The sequence below is a fragment of the Phascolarctos cinereus genome, unplaced genomic scaffold, assembly GCF_003287225.1.
Source record: "Phascolarctos cinereus isolate Bilbo 61053 unplaced genomic scaffold, phaCin_HiC Scaffold_7;HRSCAF=346, whole genome shotgun sequence".
Taxonomy (NCBI): Eukaryota; Metazoa; Chordata; class Mammalia; order Diprotodontia; family Phascolarctidae; genus Phascolarctos; species Phascolarctos cinereus.
The window spans coordinates 161,456,748-161,472,423 of record NW_027556180.1 but is presented as its reverse complement, the minus strand read 5'-3'; the positions used below and the strand labels follow the sequence as shown (position 1 = coordinate 161,472,423).

The window sequence follows — 15,676 nt, the reverse complement described above, 5'->3', positions numbered from 1 at the left end:
CAAATGCCTAGAATTCTCTCCTTTTTCATTTCTGACTCCTAGTTTACCTGACTTCTTTCAAGTCCCCAGTAACATCTCACTGTCTATAAGAAATCATTCCTGATTCTCTTTAACACTAATGCCTTTCCTCTATTGTTTATCTTCAGTTCCTCCTGTACATATCTTGTTTGCAGAGAGCTATTTGTCTGTTATCTTCCCCAGAAGATTGTGAGCTCCTTGAGAGAAGGGAGCATGGTTATTATTGTTGTGTGTGTGTGTGTGTGTGTGTGTGTGTGTGTGTGTGTGTGCCCTTTCTTTGTATCCCCAGTGCTTAGCACAGGGCCTGGAACATAATAAACTCCTAATAAATGCTTGTTGACTTTAAAATAATTATGTTGAAATATAGTTATAAAGTTTGGGGGTGTTTTTTTAAGTTCACCGATACCAGGTTAATCAAGATACTTTAAAACAAATTCATAGACCAGATTAAGAACCCTTGTTTAAGTCATTGATAACTACTTTAATGTTGTTATCTTTCTTTAAAGGCTTTAAATCCATATGGATTATATTAATTTTTTCTTCCTTATCTATTTGTCCTATGAATCTTTCACAAAATATATCCAAGTTGGTCTGGTAGGAGAACTTTGAGAAGGCCCTTATGTCCTATCATTCCACTTGACTGGCATTTACTTCACTGAAAACCTACTCTCTTTTAAATCCCTCTTAAAAACCACATATATACTTCATTTAATTAATTTATATTCCCATACTTAAAACATAGGGAGCTTTTAAAAAGCTTAATAACCTTAAAGTCAAAAAGTAATCTTGCCTTTCTCATCTAGAATTTTGGTACTACACTGTCCTTAGGGTTCTCAGAGACTAAAATGTATAAATATCATTGGCCTTTTAATAACTTCTGTTCCCCTAAGTCTTGAATGGATTTTTCCTCATGTTGCCTATCAAAATGCTTGCCTTCCTTTAAGGCCCAATTCAGAAATCATCTTTCATGAAGCTTTCCCGTGTCTCTGCAGATGGGAGAGATCTCTCTTTCAAATCATTCATAACACTTTGTTTGACCTTTGCACTCATCACATAATAGATTTTTGAGTACATGTCCTATCTCCGTACTAGATTATAGACTGCCAATTCAGGGAAAAAACTGCTTTCATTTTTGCTTTCTTGTTCCCAACACCTAGTACATTGTTTTTCATGTAGTAGGAGCTGAAGTAATGGTCGTTAAAGTTACATTCATGTTCATAAACAAAAAATACACAAGTTTACACACATAAAAGAATAAAAATAACTTATTTGGATGTTTTCTCAGTAAGGTTCTACTTATAAAAACTGTATCTTTAAGTATTCAACCAAAGTTAATAAAATTGAACAGTCTCTTGCTACTGGTCCATTTTAGTACTAGCATTTCTGTGTCTCTTGGAGGCCTCCAATAGCCCAGACTTCTAGCAGGTAATGTAACCATTCATTAGAATTAACCTTTAATCTGCCCCATACAACTCGGATCTGCCCATTCTTCACAGTTTCAGGAACCAGGAAAACCTATTCATATCCTAGTCACACCTAGGTAATAAACTAAGTAAGATTTTAGGCACAGGCGAATGGAGAAAGGAAGTGCTATCTTTTTATAACTTACGAAATCAGTTATATAATCTATAACTCAGGAGGATCTGCATATAGGAAAGAACATTTTGCCATTCTAGTTTTATATCTCCCAGCATAGACAAGCATAAACCAAACTGCCCTAGGAAAGAAAAAAAACTGGTTAAAAATATGAAATCACATTTCTATTGTTATAGGAGGTCAATATATGCACATTTTGTTGTCTACATTCCCATTCATATCCTATTCGTTTACATAATTTCCTCTCTTTCTCTTAATATTTTCTCGATAAAATACAGGTGGTTAGGTTAGCAAATTTTACATTGGATGACAACTATGAAATTTAATGGGTTTTACACTGCCATTTCCCTCAGATTAGAGCAAGAAAAGAGTTTAAACATTGGCTTTATTCTGTGCAGAGTCAGTTATGCTATTAAACTTGGGGAAAGGAAGAAAAAGGACAAAAAGAAAGTGAAAAACACTTTTGGATTTCTAAGTGATTAATGATTTCCTTTTTTTTTTTTTTACAAGTTTCAAATTTGGGGATTACGGGTCTTTTGGCCTCGGGGAAAAGGATAAGATGGGAGAGTTCAGTCTCATTGCTTCTTTACTGATTTGGAGATTGATCCCTATGGAGCTCACGGTTGTTATTATGCCTTTCTAGCTAGATACAATACAGGATCGTTAAATCAAATCTAATAATACACATAAGATACATTGCAAAACTGAAAGCATTAAAAAAGTCATTATTTTTATTAATTACATGTTAAGATATAATGTAGTTGATAAGTGCCTGCTGTCTACAAAATTCCATCTTAGGTCTAGGTGAAGTACAAAGTTTAGCTAATTCATGGATCCTGCTCTTAAGGAATTTAAATTCCAGTGAGGTGATACATTAATAGATCTGTGATCTCATCATACAGGTATTCCCTCCAACAATTCACATCAAAATTTATCCATACCTTTTACCTTGTGAAGTACTTAAATTGTCTATGGAGGATCAACACTGGAGTGTCCATCTTGTTATCCCTCTCAATACATGATCAGGAAACCTCCTTTTCTGATTATACGTTTTATTGATGGTGTCCTTATGCCCTCCTTGTGGTCAAGTCCATATTTTCCTGTTGGGAATAAAATGCATCCTATTTACAACCACCAGAAACCTTTTTATTGTATGTAAGAAATGGATCCAGACTTTTGGTACTTTGAAAAATATTTTGTTATGCTATTCACAGCCTAATCACAATACATCAATAATGGAGTAAAAAAATGGAATTTTGTGTCAAAAAGAAAGTATTGTTGAATTACCATTCTACTTTGAAGGTTTATGAGTGATTGATTGAGTCATGTTTGTACTTAGTTAAGCTATTAAGGCTAACACAAATAGGATGTTTTCTAACTCTACCAGTATAATTATCTTGAAAATCAATACCTAATTCTTTTTCAAATTTGTTTGTATTGCTTCAGCATGGATTTCTTCCCTCAGTTTGTTCTGATCCAGCTGTTTTCCCTGTCATTTGGGGCAATTTTGACTTCTTTATAGATGTAATTTCATTTCTTATAGAAACTTTGAGATCAGCACCAAACACAGCATCTCAATAAATATTTTTTTATTCCTGAAATGTTAGAATCCAAATACAGTGATTCCACAGTCATCAATAATGTAAATAATTCACTATAGAAATCCTTATTACAGAAATCTGTTCCATTTATAACCTCCTTCCAGTTTCTTCTATAAATGCTCTTGCAATTGTCTGGCTAGGTTGAATCTTATGCCAAATTTTCTGTAGACTCACTTGCCTTTTCCCTACTCTTTGCTGTCTTGTGAGACAATATTGCTTGCAATCTTCAACCATCCTTCTTCATAACATTTGGAAATGAGATTATGTTCTAAAGCAATATTGCCCTTGGCCTACCTTGCTTCTCATCTTGTCAAGGAGACAAAGTATTTCCTCAAGGACACAGTTGAGGACACCATGGACTTCTTCACAATGGTTACTGCTTTATATTAATTAAATTTCTGTGGGAAATGGTGATAGTTATTGTCGATATTTTTTTTCTTCGTGCAGTTCCAATTTTTCACTATCAATAGCTTCTTTGGAACATGTAGAGTTAGTATTGTTGCAAATACATTCAATGTGCCTTCTGATACTTAACCTTTCTTTTGATTTGGTGTTGATTATTATCTTTTTTATAATTTTTTTTGATCTGACTATATACATGCTGATGCTATGCTGAGTTTCCTAAAGTACAAATTTGACCACGTTACCCCTTTACTCAATTAATTTCAAAGGCTCCTATTAGCTTCAAGTCCAAATATAATCTCAGAAAATTACAGAATTTGAAAGTTGAAAGGGACCTCAGTTGGCTACCAAGTCTAATCTACGTGTGACAGGAATCCCTACTGTAAAGGTTCCCAACATTTTTTGTTCCCAAAAGCCCTTTCAACAACAATAAAATGTGTTGTGAAAACCCAACGCAATTTAATATACCATTTATAATACTCTTTTTAGATTTACTCATTAAGTACTTACAATGACTATGATGATACAATGGTAACTTTTGGCCTCAAAAGCTCCAAATTAAAATTTGCATTATATAGTTACAATAATCCAACAAAACCTCATATGCTTACTATTATCTGCAAGATTTAACATTAAATTTCTTCACATTTTTACGAATTTTGTTGAATATAAATTACTTTTTTATTTCACGTCTTTTTATTTATTATTTATTTATTTTTAACATACTCTTCTTTTTAAATTTTTAGTTCCAAATTTTCTTCCTCTTCTCCTCCCCATGGCACTCCTCCACTCACTAACATTAACCATACATGTGAAATCATGCAAGACACATTTCCATATCATCCATAAAGGAAAAAAAAGAAAGTGGGAAAACCACACTTCTGCACTCTGAGTATACTAATGCTCTGTCTGTCTGTCTGTCTGTCTCTCTCTCTCTCTGTCTCTCTCCCTCTTGGTGGACAGCACCCTCTCATTATGAGTACTTTGGAACTGTCCTGGGCCCTTGTATTAAGAAGGGCAATCAAGTCTTTCATAGTTAATTTACATCACCACAACATTGCTTCCACTGCGCACAATGATCTCCTGGATCTTCTCACCTTTCTGCATCAGTTCATATAGATCTTCAAGCATTTTTTTTTCTTCCTGAAATCACTTCCCTCATCATTTCATATAGCACAATAGTACTCCATCACAATCATGCCACAACTTTTTTCAGCTATTCCCCAATTGGTGAGCATCTCCTCAATTTCCAATTCTTTTCCATCACAAAAATGAGCTGACATAAATACTTTTGTACCTATAGGTCCTTTTTCTTTTTCTTTGATCCCTTTGGGGTACAAACCTAGTAGTGGTATTACTCAGTCAAATGGTATGCATGATTTTATAGCCCTTTGGGCAGAGTCCCAAATTGTTCCCAGAATGGTTGGACCAATTCACAACTCCACCAACAGTTTATTAGTGCACCTATTTTCCCTCATCCTCTCCAGCAGTTGTCATTTCCAATAGATGTGAGGTAGTACCTCAAAGCTGCTTTAATTTGCATCTTTCTAATCAATAGTGCTTTAGAGCATTTTTTCATGTGACTATAGATAGCTTTGAGTTCTTCTTCTGAAAATTGCCTGTTCATGTCTTTTGACTATTTGTCTATTGAGGAATGGTTCTTATTTCTATAAATTTGACTTCATTCTATACTCATCACATATTTGAGAAATAAGGTCTTTATCAAAGAAACTTGTAAAAAATTTTATATTACTTCATTGTCTATATATAGTAAGCAAAATGTAGTTTCCCTGCTTATCCCTTTTAATTAAGTTTATTTTTTGCTTTTGCTTTGTCTAAGATCATGATTGCTATCCCTGTGGTTTTGGTTTTGGTTTTTGCTTCAACTGAAGCATAATAGATTCTGCTCTATCTCTTTATTTTAACTCTGTTTGTTTCAAGTGTGTCTCTTATGAGTAACATATTGTTGGATTCTGGTTTCTAGTTCATTCTGCTATTCACTTTTGTTTTATGGGTGAGCTCATTCCATTCACGTTGACAATTATGGTTACTGTGCATTTCTCTCCATCCTGTTTTCTTTTGTTTATCCTTCTCTCTCTTTCAATCATGTACCTCCTTAAAAGTCTACTTTGCTTCTGACCACTGCCTCCCTTAATCTGCCCTCCTTTTTTATTTCCCCCTCCTATTATATCTCTTATCTCCTTCCCCTCCTATTTCCCTATTGGGTAAAATAGATTTTTTTAAATACAACTGACTCTGTGTGTCTGTGTGTGTGTGTGTGTGTGTGTGTGTGTGTGTGTGTGTATCTATGCTTTCCTCTCTGAATAAACTCTGATGAGAGTGAGGCTCCAGCATTACATGCTTCTCCTCCCCCCCATTTTCCCCTCCACTATGAAGGCTATGGCTTGTGTGCCACTTTTATATGAAAAAATCTTCCCCATTCCACCTCGCCTTTCCCGCTTCTTTCAGTACATCCCTCTTTCTCTCCCCTTATTTTTTTGAAGATTAACCCAACATGATTGACTCACACTTATACTCCCTATCTATGTAGACTCCTTCCAACTGCCCTACTAATGATGATGTTCTTAGGAATCACATGTATCATCTTTCCAAACAGAGAGATTAGTTTTATTGAGTCCCCTATGATTGCTCTCTCATTTATACCTTTTTATGCTTTCTTTGGGTCTTCTGTTTGAATCTTAGATTCTCTGGTCAGCTCTGATCTTTTCATCAGGAATGTTTAAAAGACCTCCATTTCGTTAAATATCCATTTTCCTCCTGAAGGATTATACCCAGTTTTGCTGGGTACGTTATTCTTAGTTGTAATCCTAGCTCCTTTGCCTTCTGGAATATTCTATTTTAAGCCCTCTGATCATTTAACATCGAAGCTGCTAAATCTTGTGTGATGTATGGCTCCACAATATTTGAATTATTTCTTTCTGATTGCAGCATTTTCTACTTGACCTGAGAGTTCTGAAATTTGACTATAATATTGCTAGGAGTTATCATTTTGAAATCTCTTTCAGGAGGTTGTTAGAAGATTCTTTCAATTTCTACTTTACCCTCGGGATCTAAGATATCAAGGCAGTTTTCCTTGGTAATTTCTTATATCAGCTGTTTTTTTTTTATCATGGCTTTCAGGTAATCCAATAATTCTTTAGTTATCTCTCTTCAGTCTATTTTCCAGGTCCCTTATTTTTCTAATGAGATATTACACATTTTCCTCCTTTTTTTTCATTCTTTTGACTGTGTTTTATTGTTTTGAGATATCTAATGGAGTCTTAAATAACATTTTTAACAAAATAAGTCACAATTTAGAAGATGTTTAATAGTATAATTATCACACATAAACTTTATTTTTATATTAAATTTATCTTTACTTATACAAAAGTTTGCAACATTTTATTCAACACCAGACAAACAGCCTTCAATTTGGTTCTATGTGAAGTTTACTTTGATTTAAAACAATAATAAAGCAAAAATGCTCACCTTCACAAATATGTGGTAGAAAATTGTAGGAGAAATTTACAAGCACTTTTGCTGAGATGGAAATTAATTTAAAAAAATAGCCACCTGAACAATAAAAAAGAATAGCTAGCAATATATAAAGCATTTGCTTTTCCACTGGCAAGTGACAAGCATTTTATTAAATGTACTTAAAGTTCAATTGTATATATGTAAGGAAAAGTATTTCTTTCTTTCTTTCTTTCTTTCTTTCTTTCTTTCTTTCTTTCTTTCTTTCTTTCTTTCTTTCTTTCTTTCTTTCTTCCTTTCTTCTCTTCTATCACTAGCATACCAACTACACTCTCATAGAAACTCTACTGGATGAAAGACCAGTGTTGCCAACTAGTTCATTTGGAAATTTGCCAAATAGAAAAATACTAACATAAGTGGAGGATAAACTTAAATTGAAAACAACCTTATTACTGTGATGAGAGGCAATATAAGGTTTATTTCTGCAGAATGTTCATGATGGTTCATGATGGTTTCAAAATGGCTTATAATTCTAAAGTCCAGGAATCATGGTTTCCTGACATTTGTGACATCTGACATTTGTGCTGAAAGAATACAAACATTTGTAACATGTTGATCATGTGATTACACAGCTTATGACATATGCAGTAACACCAAAGAATGACAGAGCTACTCTGGCGCATTATACAGAATGCAAATTATGGGTATGTGTAAACATCTGACCAACGTTGAACCGTTGGTTTGAAAATAATTTGATGCAACGTTGAGACTCTGCAAGGACATGTTGTACTTAGTCAGAAACAGTCAAAGTTTTATGTAATCAATGAATGAATACCAAAATCATTGGGTGCATAATCTTGACAGTTTTGAATCCCAGCAGAAACAAATCTACATTGATTCGACCATGAACATTCTTATTGTCACAGAAGAAAATAAAATATATAATTTGCAACATAATTGGGCAATTAGCTTAAACCCCGGACCATCATCATTAACCCTCAAGGGGTTGACTAACCACTAACTAGGAACTACTGCATTATTGTAACTTTCCCCAAAACTGGTTGTCCAGCCTTTTCTTGAACGTTTCTAAAAAAGTGCCTCTCAAGGTAAACAATTTCCACTTTGGGACAACTTTATCTGTTGGAGGTAGTTGGGTTTTTTTTCCCTTTCAGCAAACCTAAATTAGCCTTTTTTCAGCTTCTACTCATTACTTCTAGTTCTGCCCTTTGGAAATAAAAAAGAACAATCTAATTCTTCTTCCACAGGATAGCTCTTTAAATGTTTGAAGAAAGTTATTATGTCTCCCCTACATGTTCACTTTCCTGGGGTCAACATGCCTAGTTCCATATCATCATATGGCGTGAATGCAAAGCCCTTTACCATCTTGGTTACCTTTCTCTGGGCACTCTCCAGCTCATCAGTGCTCTTGTGGTGCCCAGAACTGACCAGTTGGGGAGAGAGAAATGTAGGATTAGCGCCTCCTTCCTTATTCCTAGAAGTTATGATTCTCTTAATGCCATATATGATTGCAGCATTAATCTTTTTTACTGTTGTGTCACACTCTCAATTCATTTTGAGCTTGAAATCTGCTAAAAATCCACAGAGTGTTTTTCCCAGAATTACTGAATAACCATGACTCCTTCATCTTGGACTGGTAAAAAATGATTTATTTTGCACCAAAGTGTAAAACTTTACAGTCGTTGCTATTGAATTTAATCTTAATAAATCAGCCCAATGCTCTAAAAGTTACTGTTGGATACTGTTTGGATACTGACTCTGACATCAACATGTTATCTTACCTTCTTCATTTCTCATTATTTGAAATTTTGATGAGCATGCCATCTTTGTACTTTTCTAAAACATTGATAAACAACACAAGGCCAAGCACAGATCCCTGGAGTATTCCACTGAAGACTTCCTGCCACATTGACATGGTATCATTAACAACTATTTTTTCAGGGTTAGTTATCCAACCAATTCTGAATCCATCCAGCTATATTATTGCCCAATGCATATCATGTCACCTTTCCCACAATGGTATCCTTTAGCTTTGCTAAAATCTATGTAAATATACCCACAGTGTTTCACTTATCTACTACATTAATAACACTGCCAAAAAAGAAATGAGGGTAGTCTGGTATGACTTAATCTTGATGAAGTCATACTTATTCATTTTTATTACTGCTTCCATCTTCCAAACATCTCTTTAATGATCCATTCTACAATTTTCTCAAGAATCCTAGGGAAACCCTTATGTTTGACAACCTATTTCTGTTTCACAGCCTGGCTTCCACCAGCATTCCATCCTTGTTCTTCTATTTACCTCTTGGTCTAGCCAATTGGCCTTCTTGCTATTCTTCATACCTAATGTCACATCTTTCATGTCTAAGCTTTTGCATTGGCTGTCCCCCATGCCTGGCACTACCTCCTCACCTCTGCTTCTTAAAAGCCCTGGTTTCCTTTAAGACTCAGCTCAACCTGCACACTCTACATAAAGCCTCCATTAATACCATCCCTCTTATGTTTATTTTGTACAAATTGCATAGATAGGTAGAGATATATTATAATTATTATATATATGTATGTGCATGTTGTCTCCACTGTTAGAATGTCAAGTCTTTGAGGCAACACTTTTGTCATTGTATCCCCAGCACCTAGGACAGGGCCTGGTGACAGTATGTCCTTTAAATGCTCGCTTGCTTTCTGTCTTGTTTTCTTCAAGGCTCAACTCTAGTGCCACCTTCTACATGAGGTATTTCCTGATGCCCCTAGATGCTAGTGCTTTCTTCTTAGAGTCAACCTTGTTTCTATTATTATATCTATTTTTACATGTATATGTTATCTCCTTGGGCTAGTGGGTAAATTCCTTAGGACCAGGAACTGTTACACTTTTTCTTTGCATCTCCCAAACAGGGACCAATATATAATAGGCTCTTGAAAAGTGCTTCTTGATTAATTTAGTGACTCTGAACTGGTTCCCACATCAGCGACCAATTGTTTCCTGTCTGCATCAGAGGAAATCTCTGAAACTGAGAAGTAGAGAAAAGAACCTCTAAGCTAACTTCATAAGCAGAATTTTAAGAAAAGCAATAAGACTGGTCAGAACACAGATTTCTAGAGTGCAGTACGAACATAGCTAAAAAAAAATTTTAAAAGGGAAATAATCTAAGTAAAGAAAGAGTTGATGAAATTTCCTAAAATTCTTGCCTTCAACTAACAATGATAATATTTCATTTTGTTCTTTATGTCTTTTGTGGGCCATAAAGGACATCCCAGAAATCCATCTGTGCTTGGGGTTTAAAGACTACATGCGGATAGGTAGTAATCTTCAGGCTCACTAAATCCATTGCTTCTCTGCTCATTCAAACTTACTTCTTAAGACTTTGAAAATCTAGACTTTTGCCCCAGGGGGAGATGGGGATTGGGGGAATGACTCAAAGTTATGACTGATGTCTGAGATCTGATTTTTCCACATCTGCTCTCTGTCTGGTCTAATTCATCTGCTACATTATAAAGTTCATTCTTGATCTAAATTTACAATCCTATGAAAATTACATTAAATGATATTTAATAATAATTATCAATCTTTTCTCCAGAGATGAGTTTTTAAACATGCATCTTCTTTTCTTCTGTACAAAGATAAGAAGCAATTGGTTTGGAATATTGCATGTCATGTAAAACATGGTTATTATAATGATTAGTTTTATTGGACTTTTTTTCTTTGTAAAAAAGATCTTTCTCACATAGGATTCTCTATTGGTAGGGGAGATGAGAAAGATGTATTTGGAAATGAATATGATCTAATGATGAAAAGCATCAATAATTTTTAATTTAAAAAAGTTACAAGGCTTTAAAAGATAGATAGGAATTTAAAAATCAGAAGAGAGACTAGATATAGACATAGGGAGCAGAGTGAACAAAAGTGAAGAGGCCTGAGCATACAATTAATGCATGTTTAAAGAACATAGAGAAGTTCTGAGGATCATGGGATGTTAGAATGTGAAGATGGGGACTAATCTGAGATAGGTTTGGAAAGGTAGGCTAACACCAGATTTTGAGGACCTTGAGAAGAGTTTTATTAAATTTATCTTGTAACAAGTGATTTGCTAATGGCAAGATATTAGGATGCATTCCAGAGCTAAGGTCCAGCAAGCAAGCTGTGCCCTGACCTTGGCATAACAACAATCCTTTGCTCTCACTCTCTCAGCCACAGCAAAATCCCAGAATTATTTCTGGTCATGAAGCCCTGCTAAGACTCTAATTTGTCACACTGTTGCTGTTACCCTTCATTGTCAGGGCTACAGTTCACCTCATAGCCATAGGTATAAGTATTGAGATCTCCCCACATTGCCTTGGGTCTCACTCACTAGGGGTGGGGCTCCAGCATGTGTGTCCTTGCTTGCAAGCCATTTCTCTCACTTTGAAATTAAGCTTCTGTTTGATCCCTGACTCTCCTTTCTCTAGACTGCTTTGTTCTGCTTTGGCCACCCATAGGTTAGAAGCCAGTAACATCCAGTTGACACTGAAAACGCAGTAATATGATCAAATGTATAGATAAGAAGTATAACCTGGCTCTGATATTCAATACAAAAAGCATTTATTAAGCACCTGCTGTACAAGGCATTATGCTACATTTTGGGGTTAGGACGACAAAAAATGAAATAGTGATTGGATACAAGAAGTTTATATTCTAATAGAAAATACAATATGCACTCAAATAAATACATACATGGTAATTTAAGGATAAGAGAGACAGCACTAACACTTTATGGGAAGAAAGGAAATCAAGGAATGTTCCATGGAAGAGATAGCACCTGAGCGGAAGAAGATAAGGTAAAAAGGAAGTCTGTTCCAGGCTTTATGGGTGCATTTGGAATGTTGAGTGTACCTAACAGCTAAAAATCTAGTTTGGCTTGAACAAATGATATAAAAGCAGAGTAGGGGCATCTAGGTGGTGCAGTTGATAGAGCACCAGCCTTGGAGTCAGGAGGACCTGAGCTCAAATACAGCCTCAGACACATAACACTCACTAGCTGTGTGACTCTAGGCAAGTCAGTTAACCTCACTGCCTCACCAAAAAAAAAAAAAAAAAGCAAGAGTAGTATGAAATAGTACTAGAAAGGTAGGTTGCAGTACATCGTGATGGTACTTAAATTTTAGGCTGAGGAGTTTGTATTTTAAGCTAGAGACAATAGGGAGACATTGCTTTTAAGAAAGGCAATGTCATGATTCAAACTATGTCTTAGAAAGATTACATCGCTACGTTTGGAGGATAAAGTAAAAAGAAGGGAAATACTGTAACCAGTACTGGAGAAGTACTGAAGAACAAACTAGAGAAGAAAATGTCAAACGACTCCAGTCCCTTTGCCAAGAAAATTCCAAAATGGGGTCACAACGAGTTGGACATGACTGAAACAACTGAACAGCAACTGGAACCATGAGGCCAAGCTGAGATGAGTCCAAAGGAGAAGCAATAATGAACTAAACAAGGATAATTGTCTTCCATGTCAGTAAGAAAGAAGGAGATAGATACTATAGATATTATGGAGATAGAAACAAGACTTAGAGACTGATTGAATATGATGAAAGCTAGAAAGGAAAAAGTCAATGGTTATTCCAATGCTGGAAAATGTTTAATAATCCTCTCCCTAGAAGGAAAAAAAAAGTATACATAATTTGCAGTATTAACATTTTTCTATCACTTTCTCTTTTTGTTTTTTGCTAGGCAATGAGGTTAAGTGACTTGCCCAGGGTCACACAGCTACTAAGTGTAAAGTGTCTGAGGTCAGATTGGAACTCACATCCTCCTAACTTCAGGGCCAGTGCTCTATCCACTGTGCCACCTAGCTGCCCCTTTCTATCACTTTCTTAAGCGTAGATAATCAACAAAATAATAAACCAAGCTCTAATTGGTAGTGTTTGTTGATTTCTAAGCATCTGGATGCTATAACTAAAGATTAGAATTCAAATTTAATCGTGTTTCATATTCTTCTTTGTTATAAATTTTTGTCTTTGTAAAAAAATACTGATTTTTAATTAGCCTCTGACCAATATGTTCAAAATATGTAGTAAAGATAAGTTGTAAATCCAGGAATATAGTCTATGTTTAGACCATTCCTCGATCTTTAAAAACATGTATTGGCCCAAGTAAATAGAGTAAAGACATCTCCATTTTCACATTTAATTTCAACCTTCACTTGGATTTAATTTCACTTTCAGAGTAAGCTCTGGTTATTATTGTTACATCCCAGAGAAAATATTTTTTTTCTGATAGGCTGTAGGCTGTTGTGGTGATCTCATTTCAAGTCGAGTTTATAAACAAAGCTTTTTTAGAAGTTAAAAAAACACACTTGAAGAAGGGGTGAGCAGTGATTATTCAGTTAATTTGAGTTTCAGACTGATACTACTCTGAATCCCAGCGCCAGAGTACGGAGGTGTGACTGGCTCCCACTGCTTTCCACTGCTCTCTTGGGACGGATGAGGAAAGTAGGACCCCAAGATAGGTAGCTCTGGGATGAATCTGGATCACACTTCACCAATGCCTGTAATTCTAGCATATGTAGTATCGAAGCTCTCAAACAGCAACTTCCCCCATGCCATCCCACTTGAAATACCGCATACATCAGAAAGAAGATTAAAAAGGAGAAAAAACCCAGTAGCTCAAACACTCAAGATGTTACATCACTCCTCTAATCCTTACCTGGCCTTTGGGCTTTCATTAACCCCTGGGATGCTTAAATAAAATAATTGATGTAAAGCGTTTTGCAAACCTTGAAGAGCTATATAAATGTCAGTTGTTTTCTTGTTGTTATTATTCTCTTACATTCACCAACTTCATTCCCTGAGCCTTCTACTTCATTCCTGATGAGTTCAAACAATGTTTATAGAGCAATATAAAGGTATACTTGGAAATGTTTAACAACCAGGGTCTCAAGGGAAAAAAAACCATATACATACACACACACACATACATATATATACACATGCATACATACATACATACATGCACACATACATACATGTACACATATGCACAAACTTTTAAGTTTAATCTACATTATTAATGCTTTCTTAAATCTAGAAATCAACAAAAGACTAAGGCAAGCTCTGATTTGTAGGCACGACGGATTTCTGAGGCGTAAATGCTCACATTGAAAATTTAATAGTAAGCTCTTACAGGCTAGTTCAAATTGGCTCCAGTATAACCCTTATATTAAGGAAGTATCACAGATATTTTGTTGCAAGGTGGCCAAGAGAGAAAAAAAATTCTCAGAACGTACTTTGGCCCTTCATATCATACAAAAGTCTCTGGCACAGGATTAGATTAATCTAAGTTATAAAGTTTTTAGTGTTTGTTTCAACAGGGAAACACAAGAGATTAAATTCACCTGATTTTAAAATTAGGAACAAGAAGCATGACATTTCATTCAATAAATATGCTATGATATGTTTCCCATTCAACATTACTGCCAATTAAGTTGTAGGGAGGGAATGCAAGTGGAGCACCTTCTCTATCAGGAAAGGGAAAGAGAAGTAAATGGAAAGGAGAGGTAAAAGGTCACCACAAAGAGAGAGAAGTTTTACAGGTTCTGCTGTCAGTGTTAGGGTGGGGGTGGAGAACTGCTTGTTGTGTCAATAATAGATTGAGGAGGCAGGAGAAGCCACAGGTGCATTCAGTGCTGCATTCGAAGTGTTGGTCAAGACCCAGAGCCTGAATGAGATACACCTCCCTCCCTTCTTTGCAGAGGTGGAGGACTATGGGTGTTGAACATGGCATATACTGTCAGAACTAAGCTGATGTATTATCTAGTTATGCTAAATTCATCTTTTATTCTCTTTTTTTATTCACTGTTGATGTGCATGGCTCTCTGGTAGGGGCCAAGGAGAGACATAGATTAGCAAATGAAAAGAATGTGGAAAAAATAAGATATCAATTTTTATAAGAAGAGCAACAGCAAAAGTTTGACTTTGCACTCAAAAATATGCAATTCAAAAAAATGTGGAAAATAACCAAAATACCTTAACAAAGAGTCATTAGTCCCAAATTTTTCAGTAAATACCCAGTTACTTACTTTCTCTGAATATAAGGGCTTCTCTCCTCAAATCTTTTCTTGGCTTGTTCCAACTTGAAGCCTGCAGAAAAAAGCAATGGCATCTCTTTCCTTCCCTCCCTCTCTTTGTCTCTTTTTCTATGTCTCTATCTCTGTCACTGTCTCTCTCCCTTCCCTCCCTCTCTCTGTCTCATTCTCTCTGTCCTTCTGTCTTTCTCTATGTTTCTGTCTCTGCTTCTCTGTCTGTCTCTATCTCTCTCTGTCTGTCTCTGTCTCTGTCTGTCTCTCTGTCTCTCTCTTTCTCTGTCTCTCTGTCTCTCTATCTGTCTGTCTATATCTCTGTCTCTGTCTCTCTCTCTCTCTTTCTCTCTCTTTCTCCCCTCTATTGCTCTAAAACGGTACTGTAGCACTTGAATCTAGTCCCCTAGTTTCACAGACCGTAGTAAGGCTAGTCTTTATGTGGGCAACCTAGCAAAGTGGATGGAATGTTGAACTTGGAGTAAGGAAGACCTAGGTTTGAGTCCTGCCTCAGAC

The 15,676-nt window shown here is 35.7% G+C and overlaps 1 long non-coding RNA gene across 2 annotated transcripts in view; it reads right to left on the bottom strand.

Annotated features, from left to right (window-relative positions):
- LOC110196710 (uncharacterized) overlaps positions 1-15,676 on the bottom strand; it is a 164,774-nt gene that overhangs the window by 76,591 nt on the left and 72,507 nt on the right. Inside the window, exon 4 of one of the 2 annotated variants that reach the window (XR_013483310.1) lies at positions 2,556-2,714. This is a non-coding gene — a long non-coding RNA (uncharacterized LOC110196710). Of the gene's footprint in view, positions 1-2,351; positions 2,715-15,676 lie in introns of those variants that run through there. The other variant, XR_002321292.2, reaches the window with a different exon arrangement.